This window comes from Lithobates pipiens, unplaced genomic scaffold (assembly GCF_037356315.1).
Source record: "Lithobates pipiens isolate NorthernLeopardFrog02 unplaced genomic scaffold, aLitPip1_a1.2 Scaffold_18, whole genome shotgun sequence".
Taxonomy (NCBI): domain Eukaryota; kingdom Metazoa; phylum Chordata; class Amphibia; order Anura; family Ranidae; genus Lithobates; species Lithobates pipiens.
The window spans coordinates 504,443,953-504,471,527 of record NW_027507758.1 but is presented as its reverse complement, the minus strand read 5'-3'; the positions used below and the strand labels follow the sequence as shown (position 1 = coordinate 504,471,527).

Genomic DNA, 27,575 nt, shown 5'->3' with positions numbered 1-27,575 from the left:
CCTCTCCTGTAATGTAAACACAGGAGAGGAAGTGATGTATTCTCTCCTCCGTGTCGGTATTTTTCGTTCCGACACGGAGGAGAGCGGATCAGTAAGTTGCACAAACACTCACACACACAGTAGAACATGCCAGGCACACTCACACCCCCCCTTTACCCCCCGATCACCCCCCCAATTACCCCTGCCCCCCAGTCACAGTGACACCAATGTCATTTTTTTTTTTTTTTTTGCATTGGTGTCATTTGTGACTGTAATAACTGTTAGGGCAGTTAGAGTTAGCCCCCTTTAGTTCTAATGTACCCCCCTAACCCCCCCAATAAAGGTTTAACCCCGTGATCACCCCCCGTCGCCAGTGTCACTAAGGCTGGGTTCACATTGCAGCGGTTTATGAGAACGAATGTGATTCGCACCGCACTGCAGTGCAAATCACATCCGATCTCTGTGCGATTCGAGTTCAGCCATTCGCCGCACCCGCCGCACCCGCCACACCCGCCGCACCCGCCGCAAATTCGCACGGGACCCTTTTTTTGGCCCGCAGCAGAATCGGATCGCATGGGTGTTCACACCATGCGATCCGAGTTTGCAGATCGCACTGCGATATGCGAACTGATCTGGGGGTGTCAGTAACATTTCACTGACACTCCCAGCAGTTCGCATAGGGCAGTGTGAACTGCCGCCGGGAGGCATGCGATGCGGGAACCCGCCGCGGATTCGCGGCGTTTCCGCATCGCTCCAGTGTGAACCCAGCCTAATAAGCGATCATTTTTCTGATCGCCGTATTAGTGTCACAGGTGACGCTAGTTAGGCAGGTAGGTATTTAGGTTCGCCGCAGCTTTTTATAGCGCCAGGGACCCCCATATACTACCGCATAAAGCCCCTTGATTGCCCCCTAGTTAACCCTTTCACCAGTGATCACCATATAACTGTTACAGGTGACGCTGGTTGGTTAGTTATTTTTTTATAGTTTCAGGGCACCCGCCATTTATTACCTAATAAAGGTTTAACCCCCTGATCACCCGGCGGGTGTCATTTGTGACTAATAACTGTTAGGGCAGTTAGGGTTAGCCCCCTTTAGTTCTAAGGTACCCCCCTAACCCCCCCAATAAAGGTTTAACCCCGTGATCACCCCCCGTCGCCAGTGTCACTAAGGCTGGGTTCACATTGCAGCGGTTTATGAGAACGGATGTGATTCGCACCGCACTGCAGTGCAAATCACATCCGATCTCTGTGCGATTCGAGTTCAGCCATTCGCCGCACCCGCCGCACCCGCCGCACCCGCCGCAAATTCGCACGGGACCCTTTTTTTGGCCCGCAGCAGAATCGGATCGCATGGGTGTTCACACCATGCGATCCGAGTTTGCAGATCGCACTGCGATATGCGAACTGATCTGGGGGTGTCAGTAACATTTCACTGACACTCCCAGCAGTTCGCATAGGGCAGTGTGAACTGCCGCCGGGAGGCATGCGATGCGGGAACCCGCCGCGCATTCGTGGCGTTCCCGCATCGCTCCAGTGTGAACCCAGCCTAATAAGCGATCGTTTTTCTGATCGCTGTATTAGTGTCACAGGTGACGCTAGTTAGGCAGGTAGGTATTTAGGTTCGCTGCAGCTTTTTATAGCGCCAGGGACCCCCATATACTACCGCATAAAGCCCCCTAATTGCCCCCTAGTTAACCCTTTCACCAGTGATCACCATATAACTGTTACAGGTGACGCTGGTTGGTTAGTTATTTTTTTATAGTTTCAGGGCACCCGCCATTTATTACCTAGTCTCACTAGTGTACCCCTAAATTTAGGGGTGTCTACTTTCCAAAATGGGGTCATTTGGGGGGGGTTTGTGCCATCTTGGCATTTTATGGCCTTCAAAACTGTAACGCCCTTAGAAAGCCTGAAGGCGGTGCTTGGTTTTCGGGGCCCCGTACGCGGCTAGGCTCCCAAAAAGTCCCACATATGTGGTATCCCCATACTCAGGAGAAGCAGCAGAATTTATTTTGGGGTGTCATTTCACATATGCCCATGGCATGCGTGAGCAATATATCATTTAGTGACAACTTTGTGAAAAAAAAAAAAAAAAAAAAAAGTTTGTAATTTTCCCGCAACTTGTGGCAAAATATAAAATATTCCATGGACTCAACATGCCTCTCAGCAAATAGCTTGGGGTGTCTACTTTCTAAAATGGGGTCATTTGTGGGGGTTTTGTGCCATCTTGGCATTTTATGGCCTTCAAAACTGTAATAGGTAGTGAGGAGTGAAATCAAAAAATTACGCCCTTAGAAAGCCTGAAGGCGGTGCTTGGTTTTCGGGGCCCCGTACGCGGCTAGGCTCTCAAAAAGTCCCACATATGTGGTATCCCCGTACTCAGGAGAAGCAGCAGAATTTATTTTGGGGTGTCATTTCACATATGCCCATGGCATGCATGAGCAATATATCATTTAGTGACAACTTTGTTAAAAAAAAAATAAAAAAAAAAAAGTTTGTAATTTTCCCGCAACTTGTGGCAAAATATAAAATATTCCATGAACTCAACATGCCTCTCAGCAAATAGCTTGGGGTGTCTACTTTCTAAAATGGGGTCATTTGTGGGGGTTTTGTGCCATCTTGGCATTTTATGGCCTTCAAAACTGTAATAGGTAGTGAGGAGTGAAATCAAAAAATTACGCCCTTAGAAAGCCTGAAGGCGGTGCTTGGTTTTCGGGGCCCCGTACGCGGCTAGGCTCCCAAAAAGTCCCACATATGTGGTATCCCCATACTCAGGAGAAGCAGCAGAATTTATTTTGGGGTGTCATTTCACATACGCCCATAGCATGTGTGAGCAATATATCATTTAGTGACAACTTTGTGTAAAAAAAAAAAAAAAATTTTTTTTTTGTCATTATTCAATCGCTTGAGGCAAAAAAATAAAATATTCAATGGGCTCAACATGCCTCTTATCAATTTCCTTAGGGGGTCTACTTTCCAAAATGGGGTCATTTGGGGGGGTTTTGTACTGCCCTGCCATTTTAGCACCTCAAGAAATGAGATAGGCAGTCGTAAACTAAAAGCTGCGTAAATTCCAGAAAACGTACCTTAGTTTGTAGATGTGACAACTTTTGCGCAAACCAATAAATATACAATTATTGACTTTTTTTTTACCAAAGACATGTGGCTGAATACATTTTGGCCTAAATGTATGACTAAAATTGAGTTTATTGGATTTTTCTAATAACAAAAAGTAGAAAATATCATTTTTTTTCAAAATTTGCGGTCTTTTTACGTTTATATCGCAAAAAATAAAAATCGCAGAGGCAATCAAATACCATCAAAAGAAAGCTCTATTTGTGGGAAGAAAAGGACGCAAATTTTGTTTGGGTACAACATTGCATGACCGCGCAATTACCAGTTAAAGCAGCGCAGTGCCAAAGTGTAAAAAGACCTCTGGTCATTTACCAGCAAAATGGTCCGGTCTGAAAGTGGTTAAAGCGGGAGTCCACCGGGACTCCGCGTTTTTTTTTTTTTTAAAAGCCAGCAGCTACAAATACTGCAGCTGCTGACTTTTAAATAGTGACACTTACCTGTCCAGCGCGCCCGCGATGTCGGCACCCGAAGCCGATCGCTCGCTCGGCTGCCGGGTCCCGCCGCCATCTTGGGTATGGGAATCAGGAAATGGAGCCTTTCGGCTTCATTTCCCGGTTCCCTACTGCGCATGCGCGAGCCGCGTGGCGCAATCCAGACGGTCCCCGCTGCCTCTGGGAGCTGTGTGTTTCCCAGCAGGCAGCGGGGCACTTGCTGAAGGGGGCGGGCGCTTGCGGAACGGGGCGTAACGTACGCCCCGTTCCGCAGAGAACTAGCCCGGAAGTGGGTGCAGTTACCTGGATTATCCAGGTAACTGCACCCCCCTCCCCCCTGAAAGGTGCCGATTGTGGCGCCAGGGGGGGGGGAATTCCGATAAGCAGAGGTCCATTTTAGGGTGGACCTCCGCTTTAAGCTCTGAAACTAGATTTAGCTTTAGTTTTCTTTTACATAAACACACATAAGAACATACCCAAAACAGAAAAAAAAAAAAAAAGGAAGAGAGAGAGAGAGAGAGAGAGATGGGGACAAACTATATTTTACTTAAAAAGGATAAGTCCAGCCTGGACTTTTTAGGCTGGGCTTTTCCTCTGGGTCACAGGTGTGCAAAGTACTTTTTGCAATTTGGCAGTGCGGCACTTTGACAATAGCGCAGTCGTGAAACGTAGCTCCCAAACAAAATGTTCTTTTTTCCCCCACAAATAGAGCTTTCTTTTGGTGATATTTGATCGTCTCTGCGGTTTTCATTTTTTTGCACCATAAACAAAAAATTGTGACAAAAAATTCATTATTTCTTACTTTTTGCTATAATAAATATCCCCCAAAAAATATATATAATAATTTTTTTTTTTTTCCCCTCAGTTTAGGCCGATACGTATTCTTCTCAACTGTAAAAAAATAAATAAAAAAAAAAAACTGGACGATCCTGCTACTGCCTGTGTTCCCCTCTGTGAGCCGACCATGATAATCAAGGCTGCTGAGCCCTGACTAACATGTTGAGCTTGTATGCCTCCGTCATCCGCAGCTCTGCTCTGTCCCCCTAATTCCCTCCCTGCCTGTCAGCTCCCATGTCTGTGTCTCTGCCCCGCCCTCCTGCCGCTATAATTAAAAGATAACCAAATTGCCACTGGCAGCTCCTCTATTATAACGAGGCATAACACACAGGGCAAATGTTTTTCTAAAACAAAGCTTGTAAATACTATTTTACAGATATCTTCAGGTTGGTCACGCGACTCCCTGCCGGTCTCCTACTCTGATCCAAGTCTACTGCAGGAGGGGCCAATCCGCCACGTGACCTCCTCGGCTGATGTCAAAGGGAGATCTCGGCCACTCCCACTGTAGCCCTGGATCGGATTAGGAAACTGGCCAGGGGTCACGTGACCGGCCTGAATATGGCTGAAAAATAGTATTTACAAGCTTCGTTTTAGAAAAAAATTTACCGTGTTATGCCTCGTTATAACAGAGTGGCTGCCAGCGAATAACATTTTTGTTTTAACGACCACTTTAATGCTCCCTTTGACAGAAATGTTAGACCTAGTTGTCCACTTTTCTGTGTGCATATTTCAACTTAAGGTTTGTAAACCTAAGGCTATTGAGGTTGAGATGCAAACAGATGTGAAAGAAATACTTAAACAAAACAAAAAAAAATAAAAATAGTATAAATCAAAACTATTAACCTCTTGACGCCTGTCGTACACACACATGCTGTCCCTTGGCGAGTGGGCCTTAACCCCAAGCAGCTGCATATATGCAGCCCTGTTAAAACAACTTACCATGCTGAGAGCTCACTACACACTGGCCGGCGGGGATAAAGTAAGCTCCCAATGCATAGTTGCAATGGGGAGCTTTCCGCTCATGTGACTGCTGTGAGAACTCTTAGTGCCGGTTCACACTAGTGCGATGCCAGACATCGCACGTAATTTGCAGCACACTGCTGTTCACAATACATGTGATGTCTGTGCAGGTGCGATGTCAGCCATACAAATAGTATGGCTGATATCGCACCGCATTCGGTCCAAACACGCACAGAACCCCTTTTTCTGTTCGGACCAGAATTAGATCGCATGTGTGTTCACACATATGCGATCCGATTCATGTCCAAACTGTCAGTTCGCAGTGCGATATGCGAGCTGAAATGGGGGCGTCGTTAACATATAATGACACTCCCCAGCAGTGCACATATGGCAGTGTGAACTGCCGTGCGTGTCAAGTGCGATACGGGAACCCGCAGTTGATTCGCAGGGTTCTCGCATCGCACTAGTGTGAACCGGCACTTAAAGGGCCAGGAGGTGGTCGGCGCGAATGGGAACCATATTTCGATCTATCCCAAATTTTATTGAACCATGGTCACGGCATCATTAAACCAGAACCGCCATATGCTCCTTCATGCAAATTTCTGAGATCACATCCAATGTAGTGGAATAACTCTCGGCTGCTAACAAAATGTATGAGGCTAGCTTATTCAGAGGATTTCCCAATCCCAGGAAAAGAGAGGGCTGAAAGATAATGTGGAGGATCCAATGGAAGGGGAAACTCGAGTAATTGCTTGAGCAGAGACATTACCATAGACCAGCCTTTCTCAACCTTTTCAACACAGAGGAACCCTTGAAATAGTTCTCTGGTCTCGGGGCACCCCTGCTAAAATTTAGAAATCTACAATTCATGATACATTAGTGTGATGGTCAGTGCGAAGAATGGTCCTTACACCTGTGGTCATTGGGAAGAATTACCTCCTTACAGAAAGCTAAAAAGATCAATGGTGTGAGAGACCTTATCTGAGAGGCAGAAATTGCCCAATGCTGAAGGAACCCCTAGCAACCTCTGGAGGAACCCTAGGGTTCCAAGGAACCCTGGTTGAGAATCACTGCCATAGACCAAAAGGGCACAATAAGCTCACATTACCAAAAGATATGATAAAAGGAGTACCATTTGTTTTACCACAACGTCAGCATAGAGGGGAGAGTGAAGGATCCTGACGATGTAACACTTCAGATGTTCTGTACAAAAAATAAATTTTAAAGGCCGTCTCTGCACCACGCATCTGGATATTTTAGACGATGAGGACCATATCTTGTCCCAGCATGGGATGGGCCGCTGAACAATAGATGACCATTTTCGCATATAGGTATGGCCACCCTCAGTCAGTGAAGAGGCCTCATGAATTAAAGGAAAGCTAGAGGACATTAAATGTAATTGGTGTGGTCCTTGGGAGGAGATATACACAAAGGCAGTTGGTTTGGGCAATGTAAGGGATAGGGAGAGTGGAGAGATAGTGTTTAATTTGAAGGTAAGAATAAAGCATATTTTTAGGTATGCGATACTTGGCCTGAAAGTCACCAAAGATAAGAAGCCTGTGGGTGACAGGGTGAACAAATTGGTGCAACTGAAACAGACCAGCCTGGACGCAGGGGTGACATATGGAGGCAAAGGATAAGCCATCAGGTATTAAGGGGTTAAAAATCACATTGGATGAGGGGGGGGGGGGGGGCATGGTGGAGAGCGCGCAAGAGAAAGGGCGAACTTGGTAACACATGCACACCATATCTTCAGCGTAAATAACATTGGGGCCAAACACAACCCCTGTAGTCTAGGATCTTAATATAAGGAAGGAGGCCGAATCAGAGAGCAGGGATGAGCCGGGAAGAGGGAACCCATTTCGATCTGTGACCAAACCAATATACACTTATTGGGATTTTTTTTTTTTACTAAAGGCATGTAGAATACATTTTGGCCTAAATTTATGAATTACATTTTTTTAATTGTATACGTTTTATAACAGAAAGTTAAAAATACTGGGCTTTTCTTCATTTATAGCACAAAAAAATAATTGATGATCAAATAACCAAAAAATAAAAAAAATCTATTTGTATGAAAAAATGTATATATACGTTTTGTTTGTTACAGCGTTACATGACCACACAATAATAAGTTAAAATAGCACAGTGCCAAATAGCAAAAATAGCCCAATCGTGAAAGGGGTAAAAGATCTTCTGGAGGGCAAGTGGTTAACATATGTATTTTTCATTCAAGAGGAACTTCCAAATCAGTCAGCATAAGGCTTGCCAACAAACAAAATGTGCATTTGGAAGCCGATTTCGGTTAGGCATGCCAAACTGCAGTTGTGATGGGTGCAATCGCTACATTAGCAGTTTTGTATTGGGAAATCATTTTAAAAATGTAGGATGCCTATCATGCTTTAGGAAAGCAGAAGAAGAAAATTGCCAACTTCCTTTTCCTATGAAAAGGTTTCCTAAAAATGAAGGTTCCTCTTTATTATTTTATTCTCTTAGAAACATGCACACGTGACGAGAACAATATACATACACAGAACTTACTAGCCACAGCCAGACAAGACTATGGGTCATAGGTGTAAGCAAAAAAAAAAAAAAAAAAAAAAAACCAACAGATGTTTCTAATCCCATCTTGGACATTTTTGATCTGCCATTTAAAAAAAAAAAAAAAAAACTCAAACCACAAAAAATGCTACTGGCAACCTGAGGAATTAAAGTAGGCATTATAAATACAGTACCATTGATGGTAAAAATAACAGAGACACGCACGGACCATCTCCAAAGTCCACCATCTTGGGTTACATGCACACAGATGTATTTAGGCTTTAAAGTATATCTAGTGTAAAAACCCTGAGTATTCCTCACTACCAGGAAGCCACAGGTGGCACATTCAACCAGCCATTGACATGAATGGCTGTACACGTTTGTACTAGGATATAACCTGAAGCTGTAGCGCATCAGTCTAAATATACAAACGCACCTGAGAGGGTGTCACCACCTGTGGCTTTCCCAGGAACATTAAAATGCTATGATTTTACGCTAGACAATTTTTCTAATTTTTTTTTAATTAATTTTTTTTTAATTAATTTTTTTTTTTACACTTTATTAGATAACACATCTGAGCAGATTTCTTTAAAATGGTTTGGGAGCTACTCTTGGTGGTGCACCCATCATCTTGTGGAACCTTGGTGGTGGTGTGCGATCCTTACGTGCATCACGAGAGCAGTTTCTGACCACCTTGCTGAGAATGGTACAGCTAAAACAGTAGTGAACTTTCACATAAAGCTTAGGCAGTGCATATGAATAAAAGACACTAGAACCAGAGATATCCCTGACAGCTTCAGCCTCAACCATGTTTCCAATCACAAACTTCTTGACAGCTTTGTTCTTTAGGACACATCGGGCACAGTTGGCGCACCGGATAGGCTGGACATGGCCCCATACCTTGTTCCTTCTTTTCCTTGTCATCTTGGACTTTAAGACCACAAAGTCTAAGCATACATTTATGCCTCAATACAGCAGTGTGAATTTAGCCTTAAGGCTCCATTACCTGAGCGTATCGATTTATTGGCAGTTTTCTGACTTTTTCAAGCTTTTTATTAAAACGTTTAGGAAGTATATTACAAGTGCTTTACAGCTTCAGGCATTTTTGTTTAGCCAATAGAAAGCACTGGGGAAAGAGGGGAGAGGACATTAGGGGTAGAGAGTTGTGATTTTAGCATTTTACAAGCGTTTTTCTGCTCAAGTCATGTTTCTATGGAAGTCTATGGGGCCAAAAAACGCTTGTAATCTGCCAAAAAAGCAGCTCATGTACTTTTTAAAATTTCAGGCGTTTTGCTTTAGGGGACAAAACGCTTAGATGTGAACAGAGGCCATTGAAATGAATGGAATTCTGCTTGTTGGGCGTTTTGGAGCTTCAGAGCTGAGCGTTTTACAAGCTGAAAAAATCACTTGGGTGTGAATGTGGTCTAAAACAGAAGACGTTCGGGGGGGGGGGGGGGGGGGGGTATGGGGGGGATTTTCCTTCAGGGCCCTTTCACACTGAGCCACCCCGGGCGTCGGCAGTAAAACACCACTATTTTTAGCGTTGCTTTACCGTCGTTTTTGCAGCAAGATCGTCCACATATTTGAACCCATTAGCTGCTGAAAGAGTTAAAACCGCCTGCAAAGCGATGCTACAGTTGTGCTTTGCTGGCGGTTCGGCAGAGCTGCCCATTGATTTCAATGGGCGGGGGCACTTTAGGAGTGGTGGGTTCCTAAAACGACCTCGGGCTTTCACACTGGAGTAAATGGAGCCGCTGTTTCAGGGCGCTTTGCAGGTGCTATTTTTAACACTATAGCACCTGCAAAGGGACTCTGTATGAAAGGGCTCTTAATTGTAGCATGCTCAAACATGTTACCCTCTAGCGAGGCTTATACCAGGGCCAGATTACTGCTGTGCAAGGTATAAAACATAGTTTCACTCAATCCAGACAAGTACAACTAGCACAGTACTTCTGGAGCTGCAGCTCTCATACAGGGAAACAATTCTATTACACCTTCCTGTTGTCTATTCCTAAACTGTATGGCACTCTGTGAAGCCCATAAAATGAAAGGAGCCTGTCGTTTACCTGCCCCATCTATTGTCAATTCACAGAATACAAAGCTTCCTGTGAATGGTCAGGGGGAGAGGCAACAACAGAATTGTTTTCCTGTACAAGAGCCACTCTCATACCCACAGCATCCGAAGTGGAATAGCAGCTGCACTTTCTGGCATGAATGAATATATGCTTCTACCTTACACAGCAACAAACCAGACCTTGGATAAACGTTACCAGTGGTACCTTGTTTGTACACATTACAAAAAACTTTTTTCCTGGAGTTCCACTTTAAAGTGGTTGTAAACTCTTACATATATCCAGTGATGTCACTGGCCTCGGGTGATACAGGGATGAAACTAGGTTCCCTACTTAAGTTGTACCTGTAGCTATAGAGGGATAGGTTTTGTTCATTTTTCCTGTCTCAGGTTTACAGCAGGTTTTCTGGGAAAAGACAAAATTGACAAAATACAAGAGTCATTTATTTTTACTTGAATCTTAGAGTAATTCTTCCTGATCTGTGTAGTAATTCAGTGTAAAACTTTGCCTTACTCACTGCTGCTCTCTGTCCTTATGCAGGGTGATCAGTCTGGTCTCTGCCCCTCCTATACTTTTCTCCAGACAGCCTGTAGTGGGTGGATCTCCTGGGCCCTTCATACAGCTCTGCTCTCTGTACAGAACAAGGATGATGTCACGGCTACTTTTTTTGGGCCAGGAGTTCAGCTTAAAAATTGTTAGGAAACTCAGTTTTTCAGCTTGTACCTACAGGTAACTGTAGGTACAGTGACAATCTCCTAAACTATCATAACATGCGCTCTGAGCCTAGGTTCACACTGAGACCCCTTTCACACTGCCAGCGTTTTTCAGGCGCTACAGCACTAAAAATGGCGCCTGTATAGCACCTGAACAAAGCGGCTCCTTTCACTCCAGTGTGAAAGCCCGAGGACTTTCACACTGGAGCGGTGCACTGGCAGGACATCACAAAAAAGTCCTTCCAGCAGCTTCTTTGGAGCGGTGAACTCACCGCTGCTCCCCCTTGAAATCAATGAGGCAGAGCTGCAATACTGCCGGCAAAACGCAGATCCAGCGGCATTTTGTGGGCGGATTTAACCCCTTTTCAGCCGCTAGCGGGGGCGGGGTTAAAACAGCCACTAAAACTATGGTAAAGCGGTGCTAAAAATAGCGCCACTTAACTGCCCACGCCCCCCGCAGCTCGGTGTGAAAGGGCTCTGACAACTGGAATGAAATCTTGTAAGTTAAGCTGAACTCGCACGATTTCATCCCACGTCAGTCCCGGCTTCGGGGGCGAGTTCAGAGACATCTGTGTGGGTTCCTGCATAGATGTCTATGGAAATCACACCCCGCAGTTGCCAAAAGTAGTACAGAAACTACTTTTGGGAATCTGTGCGGTGGCGCAAATGTGGCGTCATACCAATTTGGATGGTGCCACTGCTGCTTATTTGTGAAATCGCTCCAATGTGAAGCAGGGCTGAAAGTCTAGCATACCGTGCCGGATATTCAGAGTCCATCCTGTAGTCAAGGGCTCCCACGAGCATGCACGAGAGCAACGTCATGGTGGCCCCATTCATCCCTGTAGCTGGAGGCCGCAAACCTGAAGGATAAACGGGGGAAGATGGAAGCCCTGTCAGCGCGTTGCTGGAGGGCTTTGTTTTAAGGCAAATCTCTCAATGTGCTAGTATGCAATGCATACTAGCACATTATGACCTTGTCTTGCAGGGGATTTCTTTTTTTTTTTTTTACTACCTGCATTTTACTACCGCTTTAAAGCAACTGAATGGAGAATGAATTGATTGATAATTGAATGGATACAGCAGCTGTTCAGCTGACAATCTTCCACCTGGCTCCTTTGATTTTCCAAATGTATAATCAAACAGGAGGGAGGTCAACAGCTACCCACTCAGCAAATATGTATAGCGTGTATGCACAGCTTAAGTCAATTTAAAACTTTGGACGGAGCTGTGTGAATGAGACATTCAGATCTGTCTGTAAATTGTAGCTTGAGCTAATGATCCCTGTAAACAGACACATTCAAGGCATGGAATATGTTTGGCTATATTGGTCCAGCTTGGATCAATGTAACTATGTATATACACCCTACCTGAGCGATGCTCACGGAAACTGGAAATCGCTTAACAAAATCGAATATAGCTTTTCACAGACTAACCAAGGTTATTAATGTCATCATACAGACATATAAACATTTATTATTTTTATATCTATCATGCGGATTGTCTTCATTTATTATCAACACCTACAGGGTATAGAATTTTGCATCACAAACCCCCATTAGCTCCCCTGTGACCACAACCCACCTTAGAATTTTTCGCTGGTGGTGTCCACTTTACTGCTTCCAGGAGGAAGCTGAAGTCATCTCCTTATATGAATGCAGAAGTTGGCTCCTTATTCAGCCAGCTTCTTATTCAAGTTGGATCTTTTATATACAAAAGTGATTATTTACTAAACAATCATCTGCAACGTTTATGATAAAATTGTGAACTTTAACAATTCTGTGTCTCTAACTCCCATGTATTTAAAAGGGGCAATTCTCAATAAATAAATGTATCTATCTATATATAGTAGGATGCTCAATGGAATATAAAACAAGTGGAATTAGGGTGAGCCAAGATGGTTTTCGTATAGAAAAAGCTATTTATTCAGAATTACTCCTTTAACCACTTAAGCCCCAGACCATTTGGACCAGAGCACTTTTTGCGATTCGGCACACTGTCGCTTTAACTGCGCAGTTGTGCGACGTGGCTCCCAAATAAAATTGACGTCCTTTTTCCCCACAAATAGAGATTTCTTTTGGTGGTATTTGATCACCTCTGCGGGGTTTTTTTTAGTTTTTTTTATGAAACTATAAACAAAAAAAAAAAAGCGACAATTTTGGGAAAAAAAAAAAAAAAAAAAAACACTTTTTACTTTTTGCTAGAATATCCCCCCCCCAAAAAAAAAAAACTTATATATATAGTTTAGGTCGATATGCATTCTACATATTTTTGGTAAAAAAAAAAAAAAATCGTAATAAGCGATTATTGGTTTGCGCAAAAGTTATAGTGTCTACAAAATAGGGGATAGTTTTAAGGTATTTTTATTAATTTACTTTTTTTTTTTTACTAGCAATGGCGATGATCAGCTATTTTTATTATCACTGCGACATTATGGTGGACTCGGACAATTTTTGACACATTTTTGGTACCATTCGCATGAATACAGAGATCAGTGCGATTAAAAATGTACCGATTACTGTAAAAATGTCACTGGCAGTGAAGGGCATAACACTAGTGGGCAGTGAAGGGGTTAATGTGTGTCCTAGTTTGTGTTCTAACTGAAGGGGGATGTGCAGGGAAGATAACAGATCCCTTGTTTATACTCTGTATGAACAGAGGATCTGTCAGTTCTCCACTCAGAGAACCGCAAAGTGTGTGTTTACACACACACACACACACACACACACACACACACACACACTTTCCAGTTCTCCATGTGCCCCGAGCGATCACAGGAGCCCGGCGGTGATAGAGTCCGCCGGGCACTCTCATTGGCTCGGGGGGTGGCCACAGGGCGAAGCGATGCTACATAACACTGTTTCGCCCAGCTGAACCATTATGCCACAGTACAACTGTGATGGCTGGTCAGCATGTGGTTAAATACATGGTAGTTAGGGAGAAAGAATTGTTGTTAAAGTTCACAATTCTTTTATAAACGTTGCAGATGATCGTTTAGTAAATGATCACTTTAGTGAATAAAGATTCAACCTGAATAAGAAGTTGGCCGAATAAGGAGGCAATTTCAGCATTGGAATAAAAAGCTGGCCGACTAAGGAGCCAACTTCAGCTTCATGCTTCCAGGGACATGGGCCAGGTAGATTATATACACAATTATGTTGTACGTAACGCAACTATGAAAAAATATACAATGCCTGGAATTCATTCTTAAACCTGCTACCTAGAATAAAAATAAAGTTATATTTTTGTATTCCCACACACACACACATCTGTTGCTGTATGTAACCTCAGACGTCTTATCCACTATATACGAATAGGGCATTACAGCTGGGAACATAATAGGTGCAAAATATGCATCCAAGCTGTAAAGGACCTACAAAAAGGGCTGCTGACATATATTGCCTTGTCTAAAAATCTAAAAAGGATCTTGCTTTCTGGTAAGCATACCATTGTGATGAAAGGAAGATTACACAATTAAAAAGGCAACCACAAAAGGAAGCATCTGCAGGAGATTATTGATTCCTAGGAAACTTTAAGAATACACAAGACAAGTGTAAGCGAACGTTATATTCTGCCAGCTGCGGTATGTCTCATCTGAATGATGACCTGCCACAAAACCTATAAGAAAGGGACAAGCAAAGCTACAATCAAGTCTCCGAGGTGTCATGGTGCTTTGTACTTAGCAGACACACAAGACATTCACAGATCTATGGCTACAGCATATAATAGGTAGTCCTTCACAGCCTCACACCAGCACAGAACAATACATTTATTGAGATATTAAACCCTCATTTTTTTTTTTTTTTTTTTTTTTTTTACACACTTTCAGCAGCTAATTGCCGATTATGCAGCTTTTTTATCGTTTAATCTTTAATTATATTCCAGTTTAAGCTGGTGTCATGACTGTTGCCGGTTTCTGGTTTCAGGGTGACTTCTTTCAATATAAATCAACAGTAGCCTAGGATGGCATGGCCCACTCCTCCCCCCAAGTTAACAGACTGACTCAAGACTGTCCACTGTAAACTCTTTCCTGTAAAGACCAGAAGTACAGGGAAGCAGCACCAAGAGAGCAAAATCTAGCAGCATAAAGTTGTGAAATGCAAATGCTGGGGTAAGAATAGACCAAAATTATTTACTAGGCATTGTCTATTTTGATGTGCTGTTAAACTAAAGAAAAATAAATAAAATGAGGGTTTAATACTACTTTAGGCAAGACACTTCATGTATATAAAGCTGGAGGTGTACCTGATGTACTGGTAATTCCAAGTCTCAAGTCCGGGCAGGTTACACAAAATGAAATTGCAACAAGTGCAGACAAAAGCTCACTATGGGGGTTATTTACGAAAGGCAAATCCACTTTGCACTGGAAGTGCACTTGGAAGTAAAGTCTCTGTAGATCCGAGGGGGACATGCAAGGAAAATAAACATTTTAGCTTGCAGATGATTGGATGATAAAATTAGCGGAGCTTCCACTCATTTCAGATCTACCCCTTAGATTTAGAGCGACTGCACTTCCAAGTGCACTTGCAGTGCAAAGTGGATTTGCCTTTCGTAAATAACCCCCTAGGTTCAATAAAAACTACCTATGTCTGCTACATTTAGAAAAACGTAAGTCCAACAGAACAACAAAGTTTGTTTTGTTTAGTTGCGATTTAAGATGAAATAAAATTTTAACACAAAAAAAAAAAAGTTAGTTAGAGCATTAGCACCGCTGCCTTTAGATTGCACACTTAGTGCCCGTTCACACTACCGCGACTTGTCAGGCGACTTAGCCGCCTGACAAGTCGCGCTCCGTTCTGTACTATGGAACCGTTCTAATAGGAGCGACTCAGGTCGCTCCGACTTAGAAAAAGGTTCCTGTACTATTTTTGGGGCGACTTCAGGCGACTTGCATTGACTTCTATACAGAAGTAATTTTTCAAGTCACCGCTGAAGTCGTGTGCAGGTCGCGTCGCCCCTGTGTGAACGGGCACTTAGGCCTTATGTACGCTGCTGCTGGTAAACAGACGTTAAGCCCTGGTTCACACTGGAGTGTTTTCACATGCGATATGACATATCAAATCGCATGTCAAATCGGTGGCAATTGACGTCAATGGCACCATCCTAATGGGCGCGATGCCACATCTGCGGCGCTGCACAGATTTAAAAAAGTAGTTTCTGTATTACTTTTTGCAATTTCAGGCTGTGATTTACATTGACATCTGTGCAGAAACCCGCACAGGTGTCTGAAATTGCAGCCAAAATCGAGACCAGCATATGGGAGTGAAATCGTGCGTGTTCAGCTAGAACTCGCATGGCTTCATTCCTGCAGCTCAGTGTCAACCTGGGCATATTTTCCAGTTGCCCCTGAACTCTCCTTTATGTTATCTTATCACTACACGTATATAGGGTAGTTTATAGTTGTTTCTAGGCAGTTGAGTTTAGTAGGATTTTTTGGAACGCAAAAAATAAAAAAAAATAAAAAAAAAAAAAAGCGTTCAGACAGATGTTCAGAGGTATTTGCAAATGCCTGTAAATGCTGCTAAATGCAGTAACTTGCATTTAGCAGCATTTCGTTTACAGACTTTCATAAAAAAAATAATATATATTTATTATTTTATTTTTATTTATTTATTTTTTTGCAAATGCTTCTAGATGCAAACGCGGCTAAACGTTTTTAGATGCCTGTTTTTAGCTGTCAAGTTGAAGCTATTGTGGTAAGTGTTAAACTAATACATGAAAAGTGGAAACAGCTTCATGTACTTGATCAACTGGTGATCAGTGTCCTAATCATTAGTGCAGATTGCCGGTGTGGATTTGCTGTTTTTTCAGCTCTCTTCTACTGACTGAAGAATCCCGTTTACCACGTGATCAGCTGTGGTTCTTTATCCCTAGTTCTAACTGCTGATGTGCGCGGCAGGGGGCGCGCAGGCTGTGCAAGCACAGGACATCATCATATGACGGCCTTCCGGCAAAGTGCAGCCGCGATGTAGCCCTCATTTGGCTATAGCGCAGTCACGAAAGGGGTTAAACAGAGACACACTGCCATCTGTAGTGGAATGCAAGTTGAAGTCATTGTTTTCTGAATTAATCCTTTAGCTTGCATGTGATCACTATGTCATAGCAGACAGCAATCACATGATCTGGAACCATTCTAATGGGTTCCCGGTCACCAGTGGAAGCCATCAGTAACAGCCATGAGCCATGTCTGATAACTGAGTAAGAGACAATGCCTGCTGCAAGCTGTCAACTGGATGACATTTAAAAACATATCTTCAGTGCATGACATGGTTTAAAACAATTTGCACAAAGAGTGCAGGTCAGAATGAGTTACATTTTAATCAATACCCAGTTAAACATTGCATGCTTCTGTGACCTTTTGGATTTACTAAAAGGACAGAGAAACCAATGGGAGCACTGACAAGTACTTACTTAAAACTATTTTGCAAGCTTTCACTGATGACAAATTTAATCACGGCATTGCTTAGGGTTTTTTTTCAAGCAGTACATTTATTGAAAAGAAAAAAATATGTTCATCTAAGGCTTCATTCTACTACCGTGGAGCAACAAGACCAAGAACATTTACAGTTACCTCCGCTCTATGTCAATATAACCAGGTAAGCAAAGTGACTAAAGGTAAATGACAATGCTGAAGTGACCAATTGCCTGCGTTGGTCTTCACATCACTATGTACTGTAGCAACACAGAGGCTTGTGGCTGGGGAAGCAGGCACCTGACACAATGGAAAGAGTTGGATGTGAAAAATATTCCTAAAGATGCCAGCTCGGCTTATTGTGCCAGACTGGTCTCTGAGTGCCAGGGTGACTAGGTAATGTGCATGCACAGAAGTAATGTCACCCCCGCTGGCCAATGGAGGGGCCCGAAGACTGGCAGTCAGAAAAGATGACGGTGGTGAGAAAAGACCGATGGTGTCCAATAATATGTCTAGTAATTCTAGACAACCTCCTTCAGATATACTTCTCTAAGCTGATAAGGCATCCTATAGACTGCAGGTTGGTAAAGCAGTGGCCCGAGTACTCTCTCCTTCAATGATCATACATGGTCATTATCAGACAGACTCTAGAGTTGGGAACGTTAGGGCTCCATTCACACTTGGGCGTTTTGAATCACGGGCACAATAAGTGCGATTCAGCCCACGATTTCAAAACACTGTTAAATGACAAATCGCACAACAAAAATTTTAGGTTTCATTCACACCTGGGTGTTTTGAATCATGGGCAAAATCAGCACGATTCTGCCTGCGATGTCAAAACACTGCTAAAATGACAAATCACAGAACACGAATTTTAGATGCCATTCATTTTAATGGCACCTAAAAACACTGTGCGATTCTGCGGCGGTAATCATACTACAATCGTGTGAAACAAACTGCAACATGTGAAGCTTGCTGCCCAAAAAAAAAAAAAAGGTTCAGGAGCTTCTTTCTGGCGACAAGCTTTGCGCGATGTGGTTTGCCACAATTTAGCGCATGACGATCGCATCAAAACTGAACTGCATTTTTTAGGTGCCACTGAAAGGAATGGCGTCTGAAATTTCATTGTGTAATTTGACAGAGCGTTGTGAAATCGGGATTCAACACGTACTATCCAATGGCATTAAAGTTCAAATGCAATAGTAATGCAGGTGGCTTTTATTTATTTAGTGTGCAATTTGCAGTTCAATAATGAAAGGTTAGTACATGAAATGTAAAGCCGCTAAGAAAAAAAAAATAACAAAAAAAAAAAAAAAACTGCTGACGTTTATTTTTTTAAATAATTAACAGTGATAGGCAATTCTGTCCTGCAGCCTTAAGGTTTTTCCATTGGCTAAAGCTTAACTACCCCCACTGGAAAACTGCACAGATCCCACAGCTCCCGAGAGCCAAAGTAAAAATAAACCTGACAAAACTCAGCTGGCTGAAGACAGAAGAGGCCCGGAACCTTCTGATTTTTTCTAAAACATTCATTTTTTTATCCAGATTCCCTCAGCCCAATGACCGTAATAGTGACTACACAACTCTCAAAAAAGAAAAAAGAAAAAAAAACATCTAAAAATATTCAGCAAAATCAGTTTTATCACATTTTCATACAGGTCTAAATACACAGCAGAAAGAAAATCAAAGTGAGCACGTCACCTATAAATATAGCTGTACACCTTGGTGGGACCAATGTATTATTAGGTACTCTTCCCATTATTCAGGAACCACAACCTCAGCTACATTGCCTCAAAGTATTTATACATCTTGAAATTTTCCACATTTTGTCATGTTACAACCAAAAAATGTAAATGTATTGTATTGGGATTTTATATGATAGACCAGGGGTCTCCAAAATTTTTAAGCAAAGGGCTAGTTTACTGTTCTTTGCATTTTAGGAGGGCCGGTGGGAGTAGAAAATGTCCTGGTATCCAGTGGGAGTAAACCATACCCTATCTTTGGTGTCAGTGGGAGAACTAGTGCCCCATTGTTGGTGTTAATGGAAAGAATTCTGTCCCATCGTTGGTGTCAGTGGGAGAAAGAGTAGCCCATCATTCGTGTCTATTGAAGGTATTGTGCCCTTTTAGGCTCCATTATTGGTGCCAACGATGGGAATCATATGCCCCATGGTTGGCGTCATTGGATGGAATGGCACCACAAGAGGCAGATAAAGGCAAGCGAAGGGCCACATTTTGAAGACCTCTGTGATAGACCAACACAAAGTGGCACATAATTGTGTAGCGAATGGAAAATTATAAATGGTTTCTGCACCCACTTCCGGGAAGACCACCGCAGACCCCCGCAGACGCCCCGCCCCACCCATTGTGTTCTGGGAAACACACAGTTCCCAGGACACAGCGGGGGATCTGAAGAGACACGCAGCGCGACTCACGCATGCGCAGTAGGGAACCGGGCAGTGAAGCCGACATGCTTCACTTCCCGATTCCCTGACAGAGGATGGCGGTGGGGGCAGCAGCGAAACGAGCGATCGCCCTGTGACAGGTGAGTGTGATTTTATTAAAAGTCAGCAGCTGCAATATTAGTAGCTGCTGGCTTTTAATATTTTTTTTTTTAGGTGCAGAACCACTTTAAAAAAAATATCCCATGTTTTAAACATCTTATGGAGCACTGTTCTTCAAGCCATCTTTCGAAAATAGAAAGAGTATGGTACAACAGCAAACCTACCAAGACATGGCCGTCCACCTAAACAGACAGGCCAGGCAAGGAGAGCATTCATCAGAGAAGCAGCCAAGAGGCCCATGGTAACTCTGGAGGAGCTGCAGAGATCCACAGCTCAGGTGGGAGAATCTGCTCACAGGACAACTATTAGTTGTACGCTCAACAAATCTGGCTTTTATGAAAGAGTGGCAAGAGAAAAGCGATTGAAAGGAAGCCATAAGAAGTCCCATTTGTAGTTTGCAAGAAGCCATGTGGGGGACGAAAAAAACATGTGGAAGAGGGTGCTCTGGTCAGATAAGACCAAAATTGAAATTTTTGGCCTAAAAGCAAAAAACACAGTGGAGGAAAACCAACACTACACATAACCCTAAACACACCATCACAACCTTTAAACATGGTGTTGGCAGCATGTTGTGGGGATTCTTTTCTTCAGCAGGGACAGGGAAGCTGGTAAGAGTTGATGGGAAGATGGACGGAATCAAATACAGGGCAATCTTACAAGAAAACCTATAAGCCCTTGAACACACGGTCGGACATTCCGACTGAAAATGTCCGATCGGACCGTGTTGTCGGGTAATCCGACCATGTGTGGGCTCCATCGGCCTGGTTCCGTCAGAGTATCCGACCGACAAAGTTTTAGAGATGGGCTATAAAATTTTCCGACAACATGATCCAATTGGACTTTGTCAGATCGTTTGTAGAGAATTCTGATCGGACAAAGTGTCACGCATGCTCAGATCGAATTCATAGATCAAAGCTATTGGCTACTAGCCTGAATGTAGCCCCATCGTAACTAAAATTACGTCATCACGTTACGAACGATCGGATTTTCCGACAACTTTATCCAACCGTGTGTATGCAACACCAGTTTCAGACAAAAAACGGACAAAATCCGATGGATTTTGTTGTCGGAATGTCTGACTGTGTGTACAAGGGCTTAGAGGCTGGAAAAGACTTGAGGCTGGGGTGGAGGTTCACCTTCCAGCAAGACAACAACCTTTAACATACAGCCAGAGCTGCAATGGAATGGTTTAGATCAAAGCATATTCATGTGTTAGAAATTTGGACAGTTGTGGAGGCAACATGGACTCTCGTGGTACGGTACAAACTTAGAACAGTATATATATTTTTTTTCAGATATTTGTAAAAAAAAAAAAAAAAAAAAAAGGAAAAACTGTTATTTTCCTTCCACTTCACAATTATTATGTGCCACTTTGTGTTGGTTGATAACATAGAATCCCAATAAAAACACATTTAAATTTTTTGGTTGTAACATGACAAAAAGTTTGCAACTTCTATGGGGTATGAATACTTTTTCAAGGCACTGTACACAGGAGCTTTAAGGAATTATGGTGTGGCATCGTAAGTCTTCCAATGCTTCTCACTGGAAGGTCTTCTTTCCTCTGGATGGTACATACAGCTGCCTGTTCCATGTGTAGGATCCCTTCATTAAAAAGAGAACATAAGGGCAAAAAACACAAAAAAACACCAAAACATTGGCATGGACAATGGAAAACTAAGGGGATGTCAGTACGTGTTTCAACAATAATTTTGCCATTGGACTGTAGTTGTGCGAAAGCAGTGAGGAGGAGAAAAACCCTGCAGAAGACTAAGACATCAAAACCATGTCACTCTGCCTCCTTGCTGGATAGGGGCTCATTAGTGGATTTCATGACACCCAATCAGAAGAAGGGAAAGAAACCCAATGTAAACTATCCCTCTCAGTTAGATAATGGCTCCTGGATAATGGAAAAGTACCATAGTATAGAATTCAAAAGCACATCACTCCACTCTAGGAGTAAGCAGACTAAAGAAAACTGGGACAGCTAGCTTTTCTATGTCAAAGCTAAGACTACCACCCATCACCAGAGACTACCAGTGCTTGACTTCTAAATCCCTATACACACCATCAGATTTTCTGTTGATTTTTGTCTTCAGATTTACCAAAACCATGTAGTGCAAGGGCCTGCCTGATTGCATACAAATGGAAACTACTAAGGTTTGACCTTATATTATATGGTTTTGCTAAATCTGAAGACAAAAATCAGCAGAAAATCTGATAGTGTGTCTGGGGCTTTAGATCAGAGCCAGTTCAAGGGCAGGAACACCACAACCTTAGTGATTCTGGACAGGTGCGATTTTGCCTTCGATTAGATGGTCTTACCTCCAAGGATCATGCAACAGTAGTCTTCAATGTGCATGGGAGTGTTGGCCCCAAAACCATATTTATGCTGCCATGCATTGTCTGAGACGCTAAAGGCCAGGCAAAAAATATAAGCACCAACACATGAACATAGTCGTGTATTCACTGAAAATTGTTAACTGTAGCTAGGATAAGATCCAAACTTTTACTTATTATATAATAGGGCTTGACAAATCCACGTCTACACATGAAAACACGGATTGCAATACGTGTTACATATTACTGCACACAAACCGCCTCCTAGATTCAAAGTAAATTTCATGTCAAGCACTGTAAAATTATAGGAAATCTCACAAGGTATTCTGTCAAGACATTTGATCCCATTGGATAATTTAACCCCACCTCTTGCTCTGGTGACAAGATTTGGATAACAATATGTAGCACAAGACATTTTGGATATTATGTCACAGGCATGTAAATTTAGTTTTTGCCTCAGAATAGGGGTTCTGAGGGTTAATTGTGTAGGTGGACCTTAGCACCAGTCTGGCCAGGCTGTGTTTAGAAGTTCTGCCTGGTCATGTGGGCGGCGAGGTGCACATGACAGGCCAGAACCAGGTCTAGTTAGATGTTTAGGTATCAGCCTTCTCAGAGCCAATCAGTGGGAGTGCTGGGGCCCGCTGGGGAGTCTGGGAAGGGGTACTTAAAGGGGTGTAGATCACGTGTTAGGGGAGAGGAGTTCATGAGACCCATGGGGTCTGGTCTGGTTCCAGGACCGGGGTAGCCCTGTTAGGGGTCCCGGGGTGTTCGACATCCCGCAACATGTTCCTGTTGATTGGCTGATAGACCTGCCTGATCTGGGGTAGGGATCCATCTGTTCCCGAGTCTCGGACCCAGCTGGTCCGAGGCGTAGTAACAGAGAGGATTCAAGGTGTCCGAGTGTGCTTTTGGCTTAGAGGGATACCACAGCTCATGGAAGTGACCGGGGGGAGGACCCTTCGGAGGAGGGCCCGGTAAGTGGCATCCTGGGAAGTGCCTGGTTACCGAGTTGGGAAGGACATTGACGAATTCACACTTTTCCAGTACCATTGAGGAGACGTGAAACATTCCAGGTACAGAGGGAAAAGGTTCCCGTTCACCCTTAGTTGATTGTTCAAGTTTTGAGTCAACGTGCTGACTGCCATGATCTCTGGCTAGAGATCTGTTCAGCCTTGAAGTGCCCAGCTGCAAGTGGCTACTCTCTTTGTTGAAATAGAGACTTTGCTAGACCTGCAGTTCATGGTGCCCGAGTTCTTCACCCATGCCCTCTGTTCCCTAAGAGACTGTTATTGAAGTTGTTGCTGAAAAATAAAACCTTTTAAAGAGGACTTCATCTGTGTCAGTGTTCAAGTCATTGGGTATTAACCCTGGGAGCCCCTAGACGTGGAAGAGCAGGCCGAGAGAAGGTAACTGGTAAGCCCAATAAGTCAAGGCCGCACAGCAAAGGTTTTTTACAATATTTTGGCTTTCCCATCACCACTTTTTTCTAACCATTTTCATTTATTTTCACCGTAGCCTAGAATTTTTATTAATTTATTTTTATTCAGGAGCATGAGGGCTGCTTAATATGCATTTCTTATATTTATATGCAAGGTTTGCTTAAAAACAGAAAAAAGGGAAATAACTAAGCATGCATTCAGCTCTTGCGACATCAGAGCCTAGGGCTAGGGTTGGAAGCCAGGATATAAAGTCACTTTCTGCTTCCTAATTTTCATGCATTTTCACATTAGCATACAATTTTTTTTTAATTTGTAGAGTGAGGGGTTGCCAAATGTTCACTTCTTTTATTTGTATACAAAGTCTCCTTTAACCACTTGAAGACCAGGCTTTTTCTGACACTTTGTTTACACATGAGTATTTTACTTAGAACCCCTAAAACATACATTTTAAAGCAGAGGCCCTAGAGAATAAAACAGTGTGCACTGCAACATATCCACGTCACACTGTATTTGTTTTCCAAACGCATTTTGGGGAGGAAAAAAATACACTAATTTTATTGCGCAAAAACACAATTTAATAACCAGTTGTTTGGTAAAACATTGCGCAAGCCTGTGCAGCATTACATTTTATTATCCATAGGCGATGTTTTAAAAGCCTTTACAGGTTACCACTTTAGATTCACACAGGAAGTCTGGTGCTAGAATTATTGCTCTTGGTCCAATGTCCGCAGTGATACCTCACTTGTGTGGTACGCTCTCCATTTGCATATCTGTGTGGAACCGGTCGCCAGCATTTGCCATTGTGTGTGCGCAAATGGGGGTGCTTTAAATTTTAGATTTTTAAATTATATTTACAGTACTTTTAATTTTTTTATTCACTTTAATTGTTAACACAGGTAACATAAATATCCCCTGTGATAGCAATAGGCAATGACAGGTCCTCGTTATTGACAGATCCAAGTATGATCCAATGCTTTTTTCAAACCAATAAGGGTTTATGACTAAATGCTTGTCGCTTCCAGTTACTTAGACCATAGAGATGATTGGGGCCATTCAGGTTCATCCCCTTCCACCGCTGGTAAAAGCAATCCAGTGGCTAGTCGCTAGTACTGCTTTTACAGGAAAGCTCATCATTGGGGGAAGAAAATAATACCAGGTCTCAGCCCGGTTTAACCACTCAGAGTGCAGCGATGTACCAGTACGTCATAGGGGCTGGAGTGGTTAAAGCCTAAGTGCCTGTTCACACTACCGCGACTTGTCAGGCGACTTAGCCGCCTGACAAGTCGCGCTCCGTTCTGTACTATGGAACTGTTCTAATAGGAGCGACTCAAGTCGCTCCGACTTAGAAAAAGGTTCCTGTACTATTTTTGGGGCGACTTCAGGCGACTTGCATTGACTTCTATACAGTAGTCGTTTTGCAAGTCGCTGCTGAAGTCGTGTGCAGGTCACGTCTGAGTCGCGCTGCAAGTCGCGTCGCCCCTGTGTGAACGGGCACTTAGGCCGGGTTCACATATGTGGGACCGCGGTTCCCAGCATGTGGGTGCATCCCTGTTCAACGGTTCAGGTGCCAATCAGGTCTGCATTTTTGCCTGAATTCGCACCTGAACCAGAAGCCAAATGACCCTTTTGTAATGCGGGCCTCGGCTGCCCTGGAACTGTGTGAACCAGCTCCCATGAGAGAACTGGTCACACACACACCTGTCTTGACAAATGGATACAGGAAAACGGCCATCCAATTAGCACATATGTGAACCCAGCCTTATTCCACCCTTGTTGAGAAAAAAAAAAAACATTCCTATCTGTATGATCTATGTGCATTGCAGGGATTTTACAATTTTTGCAGATTCCTACTTTTGGTCATTCTGAAGAAAAGCTGTTTGTCTGTGTCAACGTTCCAAATAAATAGGAATGGGAGCAATTGCATCATTATCAATCAGCTGCTGCACTTACAAGATTCTAATGAGGAAAATTGCAGGGTCTGCACCCCTTTAGACAGAATTTCCCTTTGAGGATACTGTATCTTGCCAAAAATGACACTGTTGCAGGGGATGCCAAAATCTGACTTGTATCTTAGTGCAGACTTCTGAGAAAATCATTAAGCCAATCACACAAGCAGGAAATTACATTTCTGAGGGGCATTCTATTAGGGCTGAAACAACTAATCGATTAATCGCCAACTAATCGATTATGAGATTAATCGATTACTATTTTCATAATCGATTAATCGGCCACTAACATAATGAGGTTAAAAAAAAAATTGCCCTTTATCTTACAAAAAAGCAAATTGCTACTGTAAATATTACTTTCACTGTCCCATAGTAAAAAAACGAACCCCCTTACAGTAGGGATTATTTGCTCTTTTTGTACTAATTTTATTTTATTTTTATTAACCCCGTTATGTTACTAAACATCTCAGGCCTGGGTCACACCTCTGTTTTTTGGTGCTTTTTGCAGAAACACACTACAGTTCATTTACATGGTTTCCTATGGGACACGTTCACATCCATGATTTTTTCAGCTGTTGCGTATTTGGAAAAGACAAAGACTTTTTTTTAACACAAAACGGTGCTATTTTGTTTTTTTTGGTTCAATATACTTCAATGGAGAAGCTGCAGAAAAGCATGCAATAATGTGCTTTTGCTGCGTTTTGCAGTGTTTTTTTAATCTGCCCAACAACATATTGGCCAAAAAAATATGTAAAAATGCAAATCACAGCAAAATTACTTTTTTTTTTTAAGGTTATTAACCGAATAATCAGACAACTAATAGATTATGAAAATAATCGTTAGTTGCAGCCCTACATTCTATACAACATCTGTGTACATAAGGCCTCCAGGTTGCCATACTACATTGATTTTACAGAAAACTACAAGGCTGCATTTTAAAAAGGAAACAGAATTGTAATTGAAAATGGTAATAAAAATATGATTTGTGTCACAATCATATATGCTCTATTTTTTCTTTATTTGGTACTTTTAAACACAAAAGTAGTTACCCTTTAAGACAGAAAAAAAAAAAAAAAAAAAAAGGGAGATAAGTAGGCATCCTTTTATTCAGCACACACCACTTTAAAACCTGTGTACTGACATTTTTTTTTTTACACTTTTTTGGTGAATGGGTAGGGGTACCCCCTACCTATTCTTCATATGGGGGGCTGGGGACCCCCTTGTTAAAGAGGACTTCCAGATTCTAATATGCCCCCTCCCCGCAGGTTGTCGGGAAGAGGCCCTTGACCCCAAACAACATGGCGCAAAGCCCCCCCTCCGCCCCAAAGCGCCCAAGCCCCCCCCAGCATGGTCTGGGGGTTGGGGAGCACTAGCTCATTCCTCACTTTTCTGACCTGCCAGGCTGCATGCTTGGATAAGGGTTTGGTATGGATTGTGGGTGGGGGAGACCCCATGCCTTTTTTGCATGCCACAAGTCGGATCATTTCAGACAATGATCCTACTTGGATACAACTGAAATTCAAATCAATGGGCTGAAATCGTGCCCAAGTCTGACCGAAGTAGTGCAGGAACCTTTTTCAAAGTTGGACCAACTTGTGTCGGACCAGTTAAGACAGCACTTATGGGGAATGGATTTATACACATCCCTAAGTCAAAGCATATGTTGCACCAGTGTGAACCAGGCCTAATTCCCAAAGGTGTCAATAGTGCAACCATGGAGATCTTCTCAGTTTCCCCAATCCTATGTAAAAAGGGGAGATTTTGCCAAAGCAGTCTATATCCAGCAAAAACCGCACGTCAAAATTTCTTCTCAAACCTGAAAACTAGTACGTATCTGTACCAAGGCTTTCCAACATATGCCTGGTATATGATCTGGGTATATATATATATTACAGCTGCTTATCGAGCTTTCCAAACTGTGCTTTTAGGAGGTAGACATATTTAATAAGTACATCAAAACTAGAAGTGAAGAACTATACAACAGCCAACCCTGTTATTGAGGAAGGGTTAATTACAAGGGTCTCTCAAGACACTATGTCATGAGAGTATGTGCCCAGAAGTACTCAAGGGCGGCTCATGAACAGAAAAGGATCCACATTCCTAAGAGTTTCACACATCCACTTTTATTTGCCAGGAGTTGACATCTCTGTAGCTAAATGCAACCCGTTTACAGCCGTACAATCCCCAACACACTCATTGTAGAACTGAGACCA

At 42.8% G+C, this 27,575-nt stretch overlaps 1 protein-coding gene and 1 pseudogene across 2 annotated transcripts in view; both read right to left on the bottom strand.

Moving 5' to 3' along the window:
* The window catches only part of NCK1 (NCK adaptor protein 1), a 169,783-nt gene that overhangs the window by 109,121 nt on the left and 33,087 nt on the right, over positions 1–27,575 (bottom strand). The gene's annotated exons all lie outside the window — the stretch shown is intronic.
* LOC143990237 (small ribosomal subunit protein eS26 pseudogene) lies at positions 8,462–8,875 on the bottom strand (annotated as a pseudogene).